The 22,678-nt window shown below is 40.0% G+C and overlaps 1 protein-coding gene and 1 long non-coding RNA gene across 2 annotated transcripts in view; one reads left to right on the forward strand and one right to left on the reverse strand.

The window, feature by feature from the left end:
- Tnfsf18 (TNF superfamily member 18) overlaps window positions 1-22,678 on the forward strand; it is a 73,884-nt gene that overhangs the window by 47,105 nt on the left and 4,101 nt on the right. The window lies entirely within an intron of this gene.
- LOC134481582 (uncharacterized) lies at window positions 14,185-22,072 on the reverse strand. Its single transcript, XR_010057265.1, has 2 exons — window positions 20,420-22,072; window positions 14,185-14,336 (listed from the first exon to the last, which is right to left on the reverse strand). It is a non-coding gene; the product is annotated as an uncharacterized LOC134481582 (long non-coding RNA).

The raw sequence follows: 22,678 nt of genomic DNA on the forward strand, positions 1-22,678 counted from the left end.
TTAAAATGTTTTGGACATCTTCATTTCATTTTCTGGAATTAAAAAAAAGAGTCTAAGCCACAGAATGCTTTTCTACTCATAGCAGAAGATGCATATTGCTGGTCCAAATAGATACTTTCTTGATTGACGCTGGAGGGACCTATATAATTAGAAAACTAGAATAGGGTGATGTCTCAGGACTGATTGAAGATACAAAGATGTGGATAGGTAGGGGTGAGATGTTCAAGGGGTCACCTACAAATTATGGGTATACACCACAGCTTATTTAGAGGTATTGTCTGTGTCAGGGTTTCTATTCCTGCACAAAATATCATGACCAAGAAGCAAGCTAGGGAGGAAAGGGTTTATTCAGCTTATATTTCCACATTGCTGTTCATCACCAAAGGAAGTCAGGATAGAAACTCACACAGAATAGGAACTTAAAGGCAGGCGCTGATGCAGAGGCCATGGAGGGGTGCTGCTTATTGTCTTGCTTCCTCTGCTTTCTTATAGAACCCAGGACTACCAGCCCAGGGTTAGCACCACTCACAATAGGCCCTTCTACCTTGATCACTAGTTGAGAAAATGTCTTACAGTTGGATCTCATGGAGGTATGTCCTCAAGGGAGGCTCCTTCTTCTGTGATAACTCCAGCTCGTGTCAAGTTGACACAAAACCAACCAGTACAACTGACTCCTTGTCAACTTGACACACAAACACATCCCTATTAAGCCTCAACCCTTACTCTAAATAACTTTAAAAGTCCCACATTCTTTACAAATTTTTACATATTAAAATTTCAGTCCCTTTAAAATATCCAATTTCTTTCAAAATTCAAAGTCTTTAAACTATGGCCTCCACTAAAGTAAGTACTTTCTTACTTCATGAGGGAAAAATATCAGGGCACATTCATAATCAAAATCAAAATCAAACTCTAACCATCCAATGTCTGGGATTCATTCAAGATCTTCTGGACTCCTCCAAGGGCTTGGGTCATTTCTCCAGCTCTGCCCTTTGTGGCCCATAGCTTGTCTTCTAGGTTCCAGCTACCTCTGTTTCACTGCTTCTGTCACCTGTATGAGTTGCTCTGTCAGTGTGTGTTGAGCATTGACCATCAGCTTGCTCTGATTGGTTTGCAGTTCAATCTTGTTGGTCCTCACAACTAGGGACTAGCTAAGCAACTTCCTTCACAAGTAATTTGCCAGAATATGTTTATATATGACCAACAGTCCTGATATCCTGAATGGTTTAAGGCTTTTCTTTTGATTCATGGAGAAAATTGTTTATTTGGACTCAGTTTTAGGAAGATTCAAGGGCAGGGTTTTCTTCTGGTCATGGCTTTCCTGCTGGCAGATTCCCAAAGTATTTAGGACACATCAAGAAAGAGTCTGTAGTCAAACTCCCCAACAATGGTCAGCAGCGGCTGTGAATGGAAGTCCAAGGATCTAGCAGTTGCTCAATCTCACAAGGCAAGCAGGCAAAGAAGAGAGCATCTGCTTTCTTCCAATGTCCTTATGTAGGTCTCCAGCAGAAGATAAGGCCCAGATTAAAAGTGTGTACCACCATGCCTGGATCTGGGAGTTGCTTTGTCCCAGATGACCTGGAACTCTGAGATCTCCTTGCCTGGGATTCATAGCCACTATGCCTTAAAAATCTTCATGTCAAGATCCAGTTCAGAAACTTGTATCTCCCAGCCTCAAGATCTGGATCACAGGTGAGCAAAAATCCCTGAAAGAATTCCAGGAAAACACAACCAAACAGTTGAAGGAATTAAAAATGGAAATAGAAGCAATCAAGAAAGAACACATGGAAACAACCCTGGACATAGAAAATCAAAAGAAAAGACAAGGAGCTGTGGATACAAGCTTCACCAACAGAATACAAGAGATGGAAGAGAGAATCTCGGGAGCAGAAGATTCCATAGAAATCATTGACTCAACTGTCAAAGATAATGTAAAGCAGAAAAAGCTACTGGTCCAAAACATACAGGAAATCCAGGACTCAATGAGAAGATCAAACCTAAGGATAATAGGTATAGAAGAGAGTGAAGACTCCCAGCTCAAAGGACCAGTAAATATCTTCAACAAAATCATAGAAGAAAACTTCCCTTACCTAAAAAAAGAGATACCCATAGGCATACAAGAAGCCTACAGAACTCCAAATAGATTGGACCAGAAAAGAAACACCTCCCGTCACATAATAGTCAAAACACCAAACACACAAAATAAAGATAGAATATTAAAAGCAGTAAGGGAAAAAGGTCAAGTAACATATAAAGGCAGACCTATCAGAATCACACCAGACTTTTCGCCAGAAACTATGAAGGCCAGAAGATCCTGGACAGATGTCATACAGACCCTAAGAGAACACAAATGCCAGCCCAGGTTACTGTATCCTGCAAAACTCTCAATTAACATAGATGGAGAAACCAAGATATTCCATGACAAAACCAAATTTACACAATATCTTTCTACAAATCCAGCACTACAAAGGATAATAAAGGGTAAAGCCCAACATAAGGAGGCAAGCTATACCCTAGAAGAAGCAAGAAACTAATCATCTTGGCAACAAAACAAAGAGAAGAAAAGCACACAAACATAACCTCACATCCAAATATGAATATAACAGGAAGCAATAATCACTATTCCTTAATATCTCTCAACATCAATGGCCTCAACTCCCCAATAAAAAGACATAGATTAACAAACTGGATACGCAATGAGGACCCTGCATTCTGCTGCCTACAGGAAACACACCTCAGAGACAAAGACAGACACTACCTCAGAGTGAAAGGCTGGAAAACAACTTTCCAAGCAAATGGTCAGAAGAAGCAAGCTGGAGTAGCCATTCTAATATCAAATAAAATCAATTTTCAATTAAAAGTCATCAAAAAAGATAAGGAAGGACACTTCATATTCATCAAAGGAAAAATCCACCAAGATGAACTCTCAATCCTCATCTTCGGTTGGTTTATACACACGTGTGCAATTTCTAGGCTTGAAAGTAAAATGATGCTATCTGGTGCTGGATAGAGGAGCCTTATTTTTTATTATGGCAGCTTGCTATTTTTGTAACATAGTGATTTGGTTGAACACAATAAAGTACAGTAGTAACTGATCTCCCCTTCTTCCTGGATGAGTGAGGAGATGATTAAATGTTGATGTCAGCATCCTTGAGCATATTCAGATGAGCTTCTGCTTCTGTTGAAAAGGATGCTGTGTTTGATTGTGGTCCGAAGCTTTGAAGCACTACTTGGCATCTCCTTCCTTGGAGGTCTCACTGTTTAAACATAACAGATTTGATAGCTTGTTGGTAAGGTGAGGTCCAGCTTGTCTCCACTAGGTCATCTTCATGTGAGTCCGGTGGTTATACGGTTTTGTTCTAGGGATATTTCATTTTTTTAATAACGGTTTTAGCTGACATTCATGGAGAGAATGAATCCTTAGAACTGTGCCACTAGTGAAAGGAAATCCTGTCTAGAGTATGTTTCTTTACAAAGCTGTGTCACACCATCATTTGGGCCCTCTACTGGAAAAGTAGAATCAAGTCTCAAATAATGCCTTTAAATTGTATCCTCTAGTATTATAGATGTAGGACAGTACTGTATCATACCTCTGTGGATGTAAAATAGCTTGTACCTGCTTTATGATACGTAGTAGTGACCGTGCTTTATCAGAGCTGTTTTTAATGATGTTGCTCAGAATGTTTTCTTTCCAGATGATGACTGAGAAGCTAATTTAAAAAAAATGGTGCCAGGTACCACAAGAGTAACAGAACTGTGCTGTTTTCTCGGGTTTTGTTTTTTTACTTTTTTTTTTAATGGAGTGTGCTGGATGTCTCTACAGTTTTGTTCAGATGACTGCAGAACCTGGAAAAGCGGTTGCTGCTGTTGATGCATAACACACTGCTATTATTGGTCTTTTTATATAAATATAAATATATATATATAGATATATAATTTGAATTTTTTGAAACTTTAGCTGTGCTGTCAACTTTGGAAAAAAGTATCCCCGTTTACCGTGTTGAGTTGGCACTGTACAGAAATTAACAGCCATATTGGTCTAGAAATGTTGAACTTAAGTTTTTTCCATTTGTACAAGGGTAACACACTGTATTAAATATGTAAGGTCTTATCTACGTGGGTTTGATTACAAAAACTAATAAAGTATTCTCTAAATTTAAAAAAAATGCAAAAAAAAGAACTTCAAGACACTGAGGAAAGAAATTGAAGAAGACCTCAGAAGATGGAAAGATCTCCCATGCTCATTGATTGGCAGGATTAATATAGTAAAAATGGCCATTTTACCAAAAGCAATCTACAGATTCAATGCAATCCCCATCAAAATACCAATCCAATTCTTCAAAGAGTTAGACAGAACAATTTGCAAATTCATCTGGAATAACAAAAAACCCAGGATAGCTAAAGCTATCCTCAACAATAAAAGGACTTCAGGGGGAATCACTATCCCTGAACTCAAGCAGTATTACAGAGCAATAGTGATAAAAACTGCATGGTATTGGTACAGAGACAGACAGATAGACCAATGGAATAGAATTGAAGACCCAGAAATGAACCCACACACCTATGGTCACTTGATTTTTGACAAAGGAGCCAAAACCATCCAATGGAAAAAAGATAGCATTTTCAGCAAATGGTGCTGGTTCAACTGGAGGTCAACATGTAGAAGAATGCAGATCGATCCATTCTTATCACCCTTTACAAAGCTTAAGTCCAAGTGGATCAAGGACCTCCACATCAAACCAGACACACTCAAACTAATAGAAGAAAAACTAGGGAAGCATCTGGAACACATGGGCACTGGAAAAAATTTCCTGAACAAAACACCAATGGCTTATGCTCTAAGATCAAGAATCGACAAATGGGATCTCATAAAACTGCAAAGCTTCTGTAAGGCAAAGGACACTGTGGTTAGGACAAAACGGCAACCAACAGATTGGGAAAAGATCTTTACCAATCCTACAACAGATAGAGGCCTTATATCCAAAATATACAAAGAACACAAGAAGTTAGACCGCAGGGAGACAAATAACCCTATTAAAAAATGGGGTTCAGAGCTAAACAAAGAATTCACAGCTGAGGAATGGCGAATGGCTGAGAAACACCTAAAGAAATGTTCAACATCTTTAGTCATAAGGGAAATGCAAATCAAAACAACCCTGAGATTTCACCTCACACCAGTGAGAATGGCTAAGATCAAAAACTCAGGTGACAGCAGATGCTGGCGAGGATGTGGAGAAAGAGGAACACTCCTCCATTGTTGGTGGGATTGCAGACTGGTAAAACCATTCTGGAAATCAGTCTGGAGGTTCCTCAGAAAATTGGACATTGAACTGCCTGAGGATCCAGCTATACCTCTGTTGGGCATATACCCAAAAGATGCCCCAACATATAACAAAGACACGTGCTCTACTATGTTCATAGCAGCCTTATTTATAATAGCCGGAAGCTGGAAAGAACCCAGATGCCCTTCAACAGAGGAATGGATACAGAAAAATGTGGTACATCTACACAATGGAATATTACTCAGCTATCAAAAACAATGACTTTATGAAATTCGTAGGCAAATGGTTGGAACTGGAAAATATCATCCTGAGTGAGCTAACCCAATCACAGAAAAACACACATGGTATGCACTCATTGATAAGTGGCTATTAGCCCAAATGCTTGAATTACCCTAGATGCCTAGAACAAATGAAACTCAAGATGGATGATCAAAATGTGAATGCTTCACTCCTTCTTTAAAAGGGGAACAAGAATACCCTTGGCAGGGAAGAGAGAGGCAAAGATTAAAACAGACACAGAAGGAACACCCATTCAGAGCCTGCCCCACATGTGTGGCCCATACATATACAGCCATCCAATTAGACAAGATGGATGAAGCAAAGAAGTGCACGCCGACAGGAGCCGGATGTAGATCGCTCCTGAGAGACACAGCTAGAATACAGCAAATACATAAGCGAATGCCAGCAGCAAACCACTGAACTGAGAACAGGACCCCTGTTGAGGAGCTTGAAGGAGCTCGAGACTCCTTATGAACAACAATGCCAAGCAACCAGAGCTTCCAGGGACTAAGCCACTACCTAAAGACTATACATGGACTGACCCTGGACTCTGACCTCATAGGTAGCAATGAATATTCTAGTAAGATCACCAGTGGAAGGGGAAGCCCTTGGTCCTGCTAAGATTGAACCCCCAGTGAACGTGATTGTGGGGGGGAGGGCGGCTGGGGGGAGGATGGGGAGGGGAACACCCATAAAGAAGAGGAGGGGGAGGGATTAGGGGGATGTTTGCCCGGAAACCGGGAAAGGGAATAACACTCAAAATGTAAATAAGAAATACTCAAGTTAATAAAATAAATAAATAAATAAATAAATAAATAAATAAATAAATAAATAAATAAATAGAAAGGCCACTCCATCTTTCTATCAGACCAGCTGCTTCAGGATGATGGGGAACATGGTAAGACCAGTGGATTCCATGATTTTGTGCCCACTGTTGCATTTCTCTGGCTGTAAAATGAGTTCCTTGGTCAGAAGCAATACTGTGTAGAATACCATGATGATGGATAAGGTGTTCTGTAACTCCAGCTTGTGTCAAGTTGACACACAAAACCAGCCAATACAGGTATTTTGGTGAAGCTGTATTCCATGAGATTCAAGAGGAATGGACATACTCTGAAAGTCAGACTGTAGATCAGGGTGATCTTCCACGTTTCTAGTGAGAGAAAGTTTGGCTACCAAAACATGCTGTCATTACTTTCTCACTCAGCCTTGGCCTTGTGTGACCCATTCCATCCTTTGCCTTCATTAGCTAGATCTTGTAGCTACAATACCAGGATTTATGAGGCAGGTATACTTTATTCATATGAATAGAGGCACATCTTGCCAGGCAATGGTTTGTGTTTTCTATCTTTTACAGTCCATAATGTGCTTTTGAGGTTATTGCAATTCCCTGGGCTCTGGGTGACTTTGGTGCATCATGCTTTGATCAATATTTGATCATGAGATTCTCTTCATCAAGTTTCCAAAACACACAAATCACCAGACAAACTGGCACTCACATCTGGAAATTAACAAGCTTCTTTGGTTTATGCTGGGAGCTGTATCAGAAATGAGAGTGTGACCATGTGGACTAACACTCCTGTTTTCTAGTCAATACAAAAGCTACCTGTAGCAAAAGTCAGGAGGACAATCTACAAATTATTTCTTACTTCCTAAGTAATCATGGGGAGTTCAAAAGTAGCAACACTATAAGTTGTATCAGCCAAAGTACTGTCAGGCTTAGGATTTAGCAAGATCTTGTGACATCGCATGGGGCTTTCTGTTACAGCATCTGCAAGCTCATTCAGTCGGACAAAATAAAACCCTAGACTCTGACAAAATTTCCAATAAAAAGTCCCTGATAATAATAAAAATAATAGCAATTAGTTGAGGATTTGTATTGATAAGGGCTGACTTTAGCACATGATAGTTTAACCTTCACAATGGAGCTACAATATAAATAATATTGGCAGCATCCTAGAGATGAGTAAACGGAGGCATGGAATAGATAAAGGGCTTATCAAGGTTGGCTTTAGGCTACAAAGTCTTCTCAAATAAATGAAAGAAGCATATATGTCCTGGGCTTGTAGAGGCTAGAATCTGAAGAGCCTATATTTGAGACCTTGCATAGTATAGGCTTAAGATGATTAATTAATAGAGTCTCATGACAGGTCGATAAGGATCTCTTTCTTCCCATGTATTCTGCTAGTTTTCCAACTGTGATGGTGGGATTTTCAGAAACTCATTCCAAGAAACTTGTCATTGGTTTCAGGGGTCAGCAAAGTCACTTACCGCCTTCTCCAATATTTCCCTTCTTGGAAGAGTTCAGAGAGAGCTGGAGTTATGCAGCTTCCAGTCAGAGTTAAGTTGTTTGCTACAGAGGCCTTGATGCTGGAGCATAGGACAGCTAGTCATGTGTCTACACTCGGGAAACAAAGAAGGATGAATACAGGTGCTAAGCCAGCACTGTTGCTTTGTGGTGCTTTACTGAATCCCATAGAATGCTGTTATCCAGTTAGGGTGGGTCTTCCTATTCACTTAGCTTAGACTAGAAGTTGCTTTGCAAATACATTCAGAGGTCGTTTCTTAAGTGACTCTAGAGCCTACCAGTTTGGCAATCAACGTCAACTGTTACAACCTTGCTTACTCTTTACCTTGCTTGGAGATTTATCATCTAGGTGACTCTAGATCTTGTCAAGTTGACAATCATTCACAATCACATGTTCTGTAGTCTTTGTCTTATTGGAGCTCTGCTAGAGTTATGGTTATAAAGTCAAAATATAGGGTCAGAGATGATCCAGGCTTCAGGATCAAGTTGAGCTGAAGCTGCAAGTTTTGAGTCCATGAAGTCAATAGAGGCAAATGGAAAGATGGGGTCCCAATGAATGAGTGGGTAGATGGATAGGCCAAAGGTCCAGAGGGATGAATACGCAGACATATAGGGGGCAACGGTATTAGGTTTTGATCAGTAGTGGGGATTGAAGTACACTGTCGCTCTTGGGACAGTTGGAACTTTTCTGCTTTTCAGTGTCAGGTGATAGGTGGACAGGGTATATGTTCCACAGCAGTTCCTCTTTGTGGGTTTTATGTGAGGGAGTTGCAGCTTTTCCTCGGTCTGGTGTGTTAGGCAAGTTCCTGGGCCTAGTTTGCCAATTTGAATGTACTCATATGCTCCTACAGTCCTAATTGACTTTGATAAGTTTAGGGCGGCATCATGTCTATGTTTAGGAATAAGCTACCTATCAATCCTTATCATGCAAGGAGCGCTGGACAGATGGTGTTGTTTCTATGCCCAATGAGGTGCAGAGTGGTTATGTCTTCATGGGTTCATGCTCAAAAATATAGTTAAATGTTGCTTACAGAACATCCTTATATCCACAAATAAGTATAACCCTCATCCGTCATTAAGGAAATGTCTCCTGCAACAGGCAGAGACCATTACAGACAATTGCAATCAACCAAAAATGTGGAATAGTGAAGCCCAGTGCCAAGTGATACATCTACATACAGAACTGTTATGAGGACATCTGTGATAAGTGGGACTCAGGTATCTAAATTTTAAAAGTTACACAAAGAAATTTACCTCCTCAAACCAAAGCTAAGCGAAGAACAAAGAACAAAATAGCAACAACAAAAGCCCATTTAAACTGAAAGTATAGGCGAGAAATTTAAATTAAAAAATTAGCCCAAAATACTTTCTCTCCTTTACACCCTATACCCAGTGGCTTCTTAAATCTTTTTATGAATGTTCATTTACAACTGCTTTATCTAGGCCTTCGAGCTCTCCTGTCTAGATTTTTATATTAGTTTCATAACTAACAATCCCTTCCCCTAATACCTAGCCATTCTTTACACTGATTCCATATGATTTAGTAAGTACACGGTTTCATTGCTTCAGACTCATTGAAGACTCCTTCATCATACAGAGAATAAAGTCCAAAGTTTATAACACATTTTGGCTCACAGGATTTTATTCAGTCACAGTATTGGAAATTCAGTTTTGTATGTATCAAGTAAATCCCACGTATATAACTTGATTGTCTGGGGACTGAACAAGAATCTTGGTTTTCTGGCAGAGGGTTTGAGATATCCTCTTCTCACTCTATCTCCAGATCACGTTTTTCTTTTCCTCTATTAGCTTCATTAGGAAAGCAACTTTTAAGCAGCTGTGGGAAGTAACTACATAAAACTGAATAATCTATGTAGGTTATGAATTCAAAGAATAAGGATCTTTATCAGAGTTTCACTTGCCAAATCTTAGGAAAGGCTCTGATGAATTTAGCTTATAGTATGTTCTTTAGATAGCATGGTCAAGTGGTATTCCCTTAGACTTGGCAGTTTGAACCACTGTCTACCTATGGAAGCTTGTCACAAAAGAGCTCATTCAAGATTTAGAGTTTCAGAGGAATAAAGATCTTTATCTCAGTTTCACTCACCAAATCTTAGGAAAGGCTCTGATAGTCCTAGTCCATGGTGCATGCCTTCAACAAATAACTGTAGAAACTGTCTTGGAAGGTTAACTTATTGTTTACCCATGGAAGCTTGTCACAAATGACAGCTCATCTAAGATCACGAAAAGTACAACGTCAATCTAAGATCACAGAAATAAAGGAAAGCACAGTCCTGCTTCGAACTGAAGGGCAAGAACTATAGGACAGATAAACAACATGAACACACTGCCCATAGAATTCTCTCCACACCATAGTCATGATTGTTTTCATTCTCTCATGCCTACTCTGCTCCACTATGATTGATTTTAGGTGTATGTGTCTTTGCTAGGGCCTTAGTTAGAGTTACTATTGCTTTGGTGAAACACCAAAAGTTAGGGAAAAAGGGTTTATTCAGCTTACACTTCCATATTGTGACCCATCACTGAAGGAAGTCAGGACAGGAACTGGGGCAGGACAGGAACCTGGAGGCAGGAACTGATGCAAAGAGGTCATGGAGTAGTGCTGCTTACTGGATTACTCCTTATGGCTTGCTCAGCCTGCTTTCTTACAGAACTCAAGGCCACCAGTCTAGAGATGGTACCCACAATGGGATGGGCCCTTCTCCATCAATCACTAAACAAGAAAATAATCTACAGTCTGGCCTTACGGAGGCATTTTCTCAACTGAGGTTCCTTCCTTTCAGATGACTCCAGATGGCGTCAAGTTGACATAAGAGTATCTAGCACAGCCTGTCTGCCTGAAATATATGATACCACCTTTTATTCCTCTGTAAATAGTTTTGCTGGAATATCTTCATTGAACCCCCTCTGACCTCTTCTTGCTATGTGTCGTTACATACTAATTCTTTCAATGCTTTGCCTTGCTATTGTTCATCTTTCTGTTGGTTTGTTCTAACAGCTCGATGTGATACTGCTGGATCCCCAAACCACTGAACAGAGCACACAGCGATCCAACAAATTATTGCACTGATAAATGAACAAGCAAAAACAAATGGACAAACAAATAACAGATTTTCAGGGACAGAGATTCTATTAAAACTTTTTATTCTTCCTGGCTATGAGATCACCCCACTTTTCTATTCCTTCAGCCTTCTCTGGGAACACATGCACACATGGATAAGTATGCACAACAAGCATTCCAGATGGAAAATAGGGCCAGCTCTTAAGAACAAAGGAACTCCCCATCCTTTCTGGTTGTACCTTTTGTTTGTCTGAAGCAGAAGGACTTGTAGGTCTTTGAAATCCTCTTAGGATAAATGTGGGGATTGAGAAAGCAGAGGGATAAAGGGCATCTGGGATGAAGACTGGGGTTGAATTGAAAGGAAAGCATAAAAGGGAATAATAGGGTGACAGATAACATCACCCCAAACATTTCCCTTTGGCTGGTGGTTGGCTTAATTTGTCTTTTTTTTCTTTTATTGGCTATTTTCTTTATCAACATTTTAAATGCTATCCCCTTTCCCTGGTTTCTCTTTGGCAATCCCCTATCCCATCCTCCCTCCCCCTGCTTCTATTAGAGTGGTGCTCCCCCACCCACTCATCCACCCCCTGCTTCCTCCCCACCCTGGCATTCCCCTATACTGGGGCATCAAGCCTTCATAGGATCAAGGACCTCTTTTCCCATTGATGTCTGACAGGGCCATCCTCTGCTATGTATGTGGCTGGAGCCATGGGTTGCTCCATGTGTACTCTTTTGTTGGTGGTTTAGTCCCTGGGAGCTCTGGGTTATCTGGTTGGTTGATATTGTTGTTCTTCCTATGGGGTTGCAAACCTCTTCAGCTCGTTCAGTCCTTTCTCTAACTCTAGCCAAATTTGTTTTAATGATGAGAAAGTGGTTTGTGAAAGTCTTTTTACTATGAATGCAAGTAGCAGTTAACTTTCCTTTGTGTGATACATAAACAAGTCTGGTTTTGCCTAATACAACCAAATTCTTCTTACAGATGGTTGTTCTTGGAAAATGTATTAGTAGAGTAAGAATGCTTGGGTTTTTCCAATAGCACATGTGAGGTAGATGTGTAGTCCCTAAGCTCTCTGTATCCTACAAAACAATGAGGATTAACCTTGCTTTAGTTTTTGTATTTAAAGCATTATGTAAAGTCGTCAATGGCTGTGTGAGAAAATATTTTGTAATATGTCAAATACAGGGTGAGTCATGAATATCCTAGAATATCACATAAATATACAAGGCTAGACAACATGAACCACTAACATGCTATCATTTTTGAAGTCTCAAAATGCTTTTTTTTGGTTTACATTTTTTGAGCAATTGAGTAATAAAAAAACTGTGAGCAGATTTGCTCCATTTTTCTACTGAACCTGTGAATAGCATACACTGCTTTTATGAAGATTTATTAAATTTTGGCTGACAATAAACAAAAATTGTTTTATCTAAGAAAAAGAAATGGAAAAAAAGAGGAAAAAAGGAAATAACTTCAGAGGTAACCACAAGATAAGAGTGAACAATGGTGATAGGGTTCTTTGTGCAGAATCAGGGGAGAGTAAATGGGTTGATAAGTGTAGGAGTCAGACATGGGAGAAAAGGAGTAGCTCTTTGCATACTCGACTCTCTATATGCTGAACTGTTTAATTTTTCTCTTTGCTTTGCCTCCCATTATGTGAAGAAAAGATGGTTTTTATTTTGTTTTCCTTTACATGGAGAATTAATAGCCAAGAAGACTGCAAGCTAACCATGAGATAAAGTAGACCTACTGCTATGCTTTGGAAGTTTACATTCCCTCCAAAATCAAGGCGTCAGATTTTATTAAAGTGTGATAGTGTTAAGAATATAGGTTGTTTAGGTCATGATAGAGTTATGAAGCAGAGCCTTAGTATATGGCATTAAGGTCTTAGGAAAGGGGTTTTCACGTAACATGAGACTCACTTTCCTTTCTAACACACCGAGTTTGCAATGAAAACACACTGTTATGGAAGCATCAAGCAGAATTTACCAGACACTAATGTTGGAATATTTGTTATAGCAATAGTAGGCTATAATAATAGACAGAGTAGGCTAGGATGCTTGCCCTTCATGTTTAGGCTCAAAATGACTTGAAGATCTTTTGAGGGTATTCCTGTAACTTCAATTCATTGGAACAAAGGGCTGGGAGAAACTCATAGCTACAACATCTAAATAAGTATATTTGGTTGGTTTTTTTCTTTGGTGAATAGCATCCATCCATCTACCCATCTCCTCTGGCCCTCTCTTTACCACTCTCACACTTAGGGCACACCGCAAACCACTTCAAGGAATAATGCCTAGTTCTGTCTACACCCTAGCAGGTCTGGGCAATTAGTGTGATATGGATCATTGGAGATTGAGTAATTTATCTTGGTTTTCTTGCCTAAGCCTGGTTGGCTGTGATCTAAAGAAACTCTTTCCTCAGATTCACCCCACCCTTGAATACTTCTGCCTTGGTATTGAGTGAGTGGCATCACAAATATTGCTGGAGTGGAGCGGAAGGGAGTGGAGACAAATTGAAGCATAGAAAGCATTAGATTACAGGCAGCCCTGAGCTAAATATAGCCACTCCCAAATACTCTTCCTCATCAATGTCATCAACATACTTCCCATGTTTCGAGGCTGATTGAAACACAGAAGAGGCCATATTTTTCAAATGGTCATGGAAGAGATCACTTTTCTTTGTTTCTTCATGAATAGGGTTCAGACATGGGTATGCCTATGAGTTACCCCACCATATTCTCATGGAGCTAGAGTCTAGACGTTGAACTCCATTGTTAGAATGGTGGCAACCAAATTTGAACTATCTGTAGGGTTCTCACTTGCTATCTCAATTTTAAGAAGAGGAGACTGGAAATAGATGAAGTTAGAATCATTATCTTGGACTATTATAAAAAGGGGAGATCTGAAGGGCTAACATCTCTGGAATTACACATGTAGCCGGAACCACCTACACATTCCTTGGTTTTTTTCAGCTCTGAGAGCACCAAGGTCATGTTGTATAGCTCTTTGTGCTACCAAATCATGAGTGGCAGAGATGTTAATTTAGGGAATGATGGTTGATGCTGACTATTCTTGATATAAATTGGCTCACAGCAAACCAAAAACAGGGGGAGATGTTTAAGGTGTCCTAGATCTTGACCTAGGTCTTGTTAGTTACCATGCTAAAAGGCATCTGTGCCAGCCAGTTCTTGGAACAGTGGAGGAGGGAGAATAAAATCCAGCAAGTGAAATATTTTGGTTTTGTTTTTTTTTCGTCTTCTTCCTGCTTCCAAGCAATTTTCCATAAACTCCTTTCCATTAGTTCAAACTGAATGCACTAGTAGTAGTCATGTCTCTGTTCTTCAGTGCCTTGAAGACTACACCATTTCTCCCAGTTTTTCAGTAACTACAGGATAGATAATACAGTTTGTTATGGTTGCCACACAGGATCCTAGGAATACTTGTAGGATTTACATAAAATTTTAAATGGTGATATGTACCTCTCTCTGGACAAAGCAATATTACAGGTAAGATTGAAGGATAAGTTCAACTATAAAGTACCAGCAGCATATCCCAAACCTGTATGTTTTCTAGGTTAAAATGAGGATGTGAAATCAACAGATCACTCACAGAAACTTTAAGTGCCTGATAGTGCAACAAGCGCTATGGTATGTCCTTAGGCTACTGAGCTACTTATTACTGTCCCTGACCTCATGGAGGCAGACACACCAAGAGGTAATGGCAGTAAGAAAAGCATACAGAAACTGGGAAAGGGGATAACATTTGAGATGTAGATAAATAAAATAACCAGTAAAAAAGTAAAGCTTAAACAACCTCAAAAAGAAAAAAGAAAAAGGAAAAGCATGCAGTGTCAGAGGTGGATAGAGTGGCAGAGACTTAGGGGTAAGGTTTCTAGCAAAGCTTTACAGGAGGGGAAATATTTGGGTCAATTTGGGAAAGGCAAGTAGAGATTCCCCAAGTGGTCACGTGATAAGGCAACTGGAGAGCATGGAGAACTTTCTAGGCTAAAGGGGGATTAGTAATACCTCCATTTTAACTTTTCATTCAAGTACTCGTCTATGCACAACCACTTTTTCAGAGCATTTTCTTTATGAGCAGATCACTGGAGCAAGGGAACTACCAAATAAAAAGACATTTGGATTCAAAGACTTATGATGATAAAGATACCAATTTAATAGATCTTTATCTATAAATTGAATTTAAATCCTGTGAAAGTTTAATCTGGATTTCTGAGATACTAAGAAACATCATTCAAACATCTTAGAAAGACTAGTCTCTCATTCAAGTATTAACCAGGCCTGACGCTCCTTAGCTTCTGAGATCAGACTAGATCAGGTCATTCAGGGATGTAATGAATGACAAAAGAATTTAAAACACAGAGAATAAGTCACAAAAAATCAGTACAACCCAGTACAGCCTTCCACAAAGTGTAGTTTTTACATCTCAAGTTTAACAACTGTGGACTGAAAATACCTTCAAAAACATTGCATCTGTAGTGAACATATAACATTTTTATTGTAATGATGTCATAAACATAATATGCCAACTATTTAGATACTTACTAGGTTTTATAGGTGACTTAGAGATTGTTTAAAATAAGGATGCATGTTGCTTATATGTGCATACATATTTCACATAAAATAATTGAGATACATATGATAACATTTATATATAATGTATTAATATATAATGTATAATTAATGTATAATATATAGTGTATAATGCATAGTGTATAGTGTATAATGTATGGTATAATAAATTAATCATATAACATATAAATATATTATATATGCATATATAGAAAAAAGAAAGAAGAATTTCTGCCACAAAGTAAGAGTATAGAATAAAATGAAAAATTAAAGTTTCAATTTTCTAGATTCTCATGTATATTTTTTACATCCTGGAGTTTCTTTAAACTCTGCTTTACTTAGCTTATATAACTTACTTAATGGTCAAATCCAAAAGAAAACAGGAAAAGTTAATAAGCAAGCTCAAAACTCATTATTTAAGTATTTTAATATAATTAAAATAAAATGTTATTTTTGTAGATATTCAAGGAAAAACAAATCTAAGGGTCAGATTAAAATATAAGTTTTACACATCCACAAAATAAGGCAATTTCTAGACAAATAGTTTAGTTCACTTCCAGTCATAGAACTTGGTGATCATTGTGGAGACTAAACACAGCCAGGCAGACTAAATTTCAGGATTTGTGGACTATTCTGCTGTTGGTTAGGAGCATCCTTGGAGTGCTTCAAAGGCAGCTGGGAAATTCCTGGTGGAGCATGACCTCTATCTCTGCTGAATGTAAATCGCATCTCATTTTTTCATTTTGACAGCAAAGCAAAGGAATCTGACTTTCATTAGCTTAAAATTCTATACACAGGACACATTGTATATAATGTGTATATAATTCACTGTCCCACAGTGAATTTTGCAAGCAAATAGCAGCTGCTTCCAACATACCTAACCAGACACTGATTGATACCCAAGCAGATGGGTTGATTTCTTTTAGGAAATGTGGCAAACAGGAAAGCACAAACACCCGTCTCCTAGGAACTTCCACTTCCACTTTGGTATTTGTTTAATGTCTTGATTAAAACCATGGCCACATGAAACTTCCTGTCTGGAATAAATTGCAAAAGATCTGAAACATTTGATGAAAGAGTCATTGTATTGCAGAGTGCGTGTAAGTGTGTGGGTGTGGGGGGGTGATGGTAGGGTGTCGACAAAACACAGATTTCCCACTGCAACTGAAGCAATCATTGTGTGTGAGAGAAACATTCATTCTATAGCTTTCCTTCTTCATCTACAATGTGTCGAAGAATGGTTGGTTCTCCAGGCACTGTTCTCAGAGCTTTTAAGAAGACCAGGGATGCCTAGGAGTCATTCATGGACAAGAATGTTTAAGTTGATTGTTAAGACGGTTTAATGTGCCAGTGAGAGAGAATGAGGCACAGCAGTAGTAAGAGGGGAGAATGGAGGAGAAGGATAAGGGAACCAGGGAGAGAGGAAGAGGGGTGATGGGAGAGAGAGGGGAAAAATGTTTTGATGGTGGTAATTTTCCTGGCTGGGATGCCTAGGGCAGATTACTGAGGCAGGCATTTTTGTTGGACCAGGATGATGAAAGGGACAGGCCAACCTATGGGAAAGGATGTTCTAAAGAGAGCAAAGACATGGAATCAGGAAGAGGACTGACAAGTGTATAGATGCAGTCAGCGTAGCTGAAACACAGAGAACAATTTGCAGCGTAACAAGAGGTTTAGATTAGAATGGGGGTTTTGCCTGCAAACATTATGTCTGTGAGAGGAGGTGTGGTGGTAATAGGGTTAGTTTACATTTTGAAAGCTCACCCCGGCTTCTGAGCATGAAGAATAAGAATAGAATCAAGAAGGAAAGTTTTTTCTTTCTTTTTCATTTTTCTTTTCTTTTCTTCTTTTCTTTCTCTTTAATGGCCATTCTGTGAATCACCTTGGCTTGGGCCAAAATCCTACTGCTAGAAGTAGTAAGTTGTGGCTTAACTGGAAAGTTGCTGATGGGCTTGAAATAGTGTTTAAGAAAGGGTAGAAGCCAGGAACAGATTGAATCTGAAATTTTGTATGTCACCTGGTAAGTGACATACCACTAAGGATGTAGGAGACTGGAGGTCTTTGATGATATAAGAGATAGAAAAATAATTGTCATTTACTCGAGATTTTTCAGGAATGGGTGGGGCACTCTCATGTATTCATTTTTTTTCTGAAGAACTGAAAATTGACCAGTTATCTCTCGTGATTTTAGACTACGTCTATTGTCACCTGACTGGGGAGGCAATATGCAGTAATAATCAATACAGATCGAATTCTGGACAAGTAAGTCTAGTTGTAAAGTAATCTGAAAAGGAAAGACTGCAAGAGTAACCTTCTTAACCAAAGTGACCTTTCAGGAGGGAATATGCAATAGACTAGCATTTTCTGCTATAATCAAGTTTATTCGACCCTTGGGTCATCAGTGAACTGTGTCGTTAGCCGCAAAGCTGAATCCCAAGTATTAAAAGAATGTATTTATATTAGGCAGAGTTCTTCAGAGAAATAGAAACGATAAAAAGAAGTCAGTGTGTGGTGTGCATTGTGTATGGTGTGTATACAGTATAACCATGTGATGTGCCACATATACATATGTGGTGTGGTCTATGTGTGTGATATGCATTATAAATGGTATGTATGTTGCATGGTATGTGTCTAAATGTTGTCACCTCCAACATAATTACTAACATGTGGGACACAGAGCCACACTGGTCATGGCTTCCTTTCTTCCCAGCAGAATGTGGGAATAAGTGTGTGTATAACTCCTTCCCCTGTGCTGTGTGTATGATATGGTCTCCATGTGTACAGTCTATATTATGTGTGATATGTTTGTATATATGTATAAGTGTATATATGTATATATGCATATATATGTATATACGTATATATGTGTATATGTGTATATATGCTATGTGGATATATGTGTATATGTATATATGAGGAAAAAGAACATTTTGAAGGAATTGTTTTCTGTGTTTGTGAGGATGACAGCATAAATTGTGCAGTGTAGACCAACAGGTTGGAGAGAAGGGTCAGTCTGCAGCTCAAGTCTAAAGCATTTTGGAGGCAGACTTTCCTCAGTTGGGAGGATGTTAGACCTTTCCCTGAAGATCATCAACTGATTTAATGAGGACACTCACTCACATTATGGAGGGCACGATATTGGCTTTACTCAAAAGTTCACACATAAAAGTGACTACCACAATATTGATCCTATAGTTTATCCTAGACAATACTTTTTATTTTACACACAATATACTTTTAAAAAGTTCCAAGAAGCCCATGTAAGGAAAAGCACTCAGAGTAGACCAATTCATTTCATACTGTTTTCCTCTGGTCTTCCTTCTTAGCCAAAGTGCAATTCTTTGCTCCAAAGGGATTTTCTCAATAATTCATGTTTTCTCTCTACCTCCCCTTTTGTCTTGTTTATTCTTTTTTTTTTTATTAACTTGAGTATTTCTTATATACATTTCGATTGTTATTCCCTTTCCCAGTTTCCGGGCAAACATTCCCCTCCCCCCTCCCCCTCTTTATGGGTGTTCCCCTCCCCACCCTCCCCCCATTGCCGCCCTCCCCCCAACCGTCTAGTTCACTGGGGGTTCAGTCTTAGCAGGACCCATGGCTTCCCCTTCCACTGGTGCTCTTACTAGGATATTCATTGCTACCTATGAGGTCAGAGTCCAGGGTCAGTCCATGTATAGTCTTTAGGTAGTGGCTTAGTCCCTGGAAGCTCTGGTTGCTTGACATTGTTGTTCATATGGGGTCTCGAGCCCCTTCAAGCTCTTCCAGTTCTTTCTCTGATTCCTTCAACGGGGGTCCTATTCTCAGTTCAGTGGTTTGCTGCTGGCATTCGCCTCTGTATTTGCTGTATTCTGGCTGTGTCTCTCAGGAGCGATCTACATCCGGCTCCTGTCGGCCTGTACTTCTTTGCTTCATCCATCTTGTCTAATTGGGTGGCTGTATATGTATGGGCCACATGTGGGGCAGGCTCTGGAGGTGTTCCTTCAGTCTCTGTTTTAATCTTTGCCTCTCTATTCCCTGCCAAGGGTATTCTTGTTCCCCTTGTAAAGAGGGAGTGAAGCATTCACATTTTGATCATCCATCTTGAGTTTCATTTGTTCTAGGCATCTAGGGTAATTCAAGCATTTGGGCTAATAGCCACTTATCAATGAGTGCATACCATGTGTGTCTTTCTGTGATTGGGTTAGCTCACTCAGGATGATATTTTCCAGTTCCAACCATTTGCCTACGAATTTCATAAAGTCATTGTTTTTGATAGCTGAGTAATATTCCATTGTGTAGATGTACCACATTTTCTGTATCCATTCCTCTGTTGAAGGGCATCTGGGTTCTTTCCAGCTTCTGGCTATTATAAATAAGGCTTCGATGAACGTCAGTTTATTCTTATACTATCAACTCCTCCTGATAAAACACAGTGCAAGAAGGGAGACACATATCTGCTGGGAAGAAAGGAAGCCGTGACCAGTGTGGCTTTGTGTCTCACATGTTAGTAATTATGTTGGAGGAGACAACAGTGAAACCACAATTCAGGCTCCTGTCCAACCCTTTCTTCTCTTAGCAGGCAATGCACTGGGCAGTACTACGGAGTCACAGGAGAGAAACAGTGGGGAAACTGAGACTTTTGGTTTCACTTCAGGGTTGGCAGTTGATATTGGACACATGGGTGACCTAAAGAAATGGAGTAATTTAAACTAAAAATATTTAAACATTTATTAAATGACTGTGAACACCAGCATACACCCTCCAGTTTATCTATTTTGAAAGCAGAATATTTAAAAATGTTTTGTTAATATTTTTAATAATTTAATTGTATTAATATTGAGAATCACAAAACATATTTTTATCCTATCACTTCCCCTAATTCCTCCCAGATCCACCCTACCTGTCATATTCATCCCGCTTTGATTCCTCATTTCTTTAAACCTGTGGAGTCCAATTTGTGCTTCCTATACACTCTTGGGTGTGTGCCCATCCACTGCAGTGTGACTGACCTACTAATGGCCACACCTTTGGGAGCCAGAGGTAGTAGATGACTACATCAGACACATCACAGAAGCTGCACATGTGAACTTATAGCAGTTGTGACAGCATGGACAAGACCTGGACAAGATCAAACCAGACAAAAACACCAACATGGAAGGAGGAGGTAGGTTCAGAAGTCCCACTCTTAGCTGAAAAGCTGTTGGTATTTGATAGGTTCTGGGAGATGGAGAATTAGTTTTCTTCAAAGTAAAGTATTTTTATGACTTCATAAAGAAATCTGTGGCTTATGAGGCATGTTCTTGCTTGTTTATTAACTGAAGACTTATAAACGCAAATGTCAGCTGTCAATCGGCCCAAATTTATTTACCCCATCAATCTTTGGAAAACACACAGCTCCTAAGAGACTGTAATGAACATTTTAAAGTCAGCAAAAGGGTAATTGCTAGTTACTCAGGCCAACCAGCTTTGGTCCATATGGTGGTTTGAATGATAATGACCCTCATAGACTCATATGTTTGAATACTTGGTCCCCAGTTGGCGAAACTATTTGGAAAGAATTAGGCAGTGTAACTTTCTTGGAGGAAGTATGTCATTTGGGGTGGGCTTTGAGTTTTAAAAGATCTGGAGCCCTCCCCACTGTTTTCTCTTTGTGTCCAAATCATGAGTCAAGATGTAGGCTGATTCTGTCACCATGCCTTTGTTCTGCCACAATGGACTCTAACCCTCTCAAACCATAACTTCCAAATTAATGTGTTTTAAAGTTAGCTTGGCCATAGTGTTTTATCATAGCAACAGAAAACTAATTAGGACAGTCCAGTTGTGTTGGTGTGCTAGGGAAGAGATTTCACCAGAAGGTGGTTTAAAAATGTCCTTAGGACGCTGATTTTTCCCTCAACTGTGGGAAATACCATCTTATTCAGAAAATAGTACTTTGGGTATAGTAGTAGACACTTTTCATCTCAGGATTAGGGAGATATTTCGAAATAGGACAGTCCTTGAGTTTGAAGCTAGCCTGGTTTACATAGTGAGACGCAGGCCAGTCATCGATATACAACAAGGCACTGTCTCAAAACAAAAACAAGACCTTAGTTAGCTGTATGTAATATGAACCTGATTCATTCATGTCCCTGGGAATTGGACCTGGTGGAGATGGGACACTGGTAAACCACAGTCTCTATACTCCTTACAATTACAGTCTAGGATATAAAATCAAAATCATACATCTTACAAGTCAAAATAAAATCAATAACCCTAGAACAGAAACATTTATATGTAGGCCAAACCATCCACTTGAAACTCCGGAGGAAGAGAGTTGGGGAGACCAACACTTATTTACCTTAAGACATTTTATCCTGTGAAGAGACATCATGAGCATAGCAACTCTTACACAAGAAAACATTTAACTGAGGTTTGCTTAACAGTTTTAGAGGTTTAGTTCATTATGATCATGGCAGGGAACATGTTGGAGAGACAGGAAGACCTGGTGCTGGAGAAGTAGCCAAGGGTTCTGTATCCAGATACAAAGGCAGCAGAAAGAGATAGACAGAGCAGAGACAGAGCCATATAGAGGGAGAGGGAGAGGGACAGGGAGAGGGAGAGGGGGAGGGAGAGGGAGAGGGGGAGGGAGAGGGAGAGGGAGAGGGAGAGGGGGAGGGGGAGGGAGAGGGAGAGGGAGAGGGAGAGGGAGAGGGAGAGAGAGAGGGAGAGGGAGAGGGAGAGGGAGAGGGAGAGGGGGAGGGGGAGGGAGAGGGAGAGGGGGAGGGAGAGAGAGAGGAAGAGGGAGAGGGAGAGGGAGAGGGAGAGGGAGAGGGGGAGGGGGAGGGAGAGGGAGAGGGAGAGGGAGAGGGAGAGGGAGAGGGGGAGGGGGAGGGAGAGGGGGAGGGGGAGGGAGAGGGGGAGGGGGAGGGAGAGGGAGAGGGAGAGGGGGAGGGAGAGGGAGAGGGAGAGGGGGAGGGGGAGGGAGAGGGAGAGGGAGAGGGAGAGGGGGAGATACACAAAGACAGATGAAGAGAAAGGGGGAGGGACTTGGCCTTGCATGGGCTTTTTTTTTGAAATCTCAAAGCCACTCCCACTGACACACTTCTTCTAACAAGGGCAAACTCCCTAATCCTTCTCAAGCACTGCTACTTCCTGTTGACTAGCATTCAAATATATGAAC

Source organism: Rattus norvegicus, chromosome 13, assembly GCF_036323735.1.
Source record: "Rattus norvegicus strain BN/NHsdMcwi chromosome 13, GRCr8, whole genome shotgun sequence".
Taxonomy (NCBI): Eukaryota; Metazoa; Chordata; class Mammalia; order Rodentia; family Muridae; genus Rattus; species Rattus norvegicus.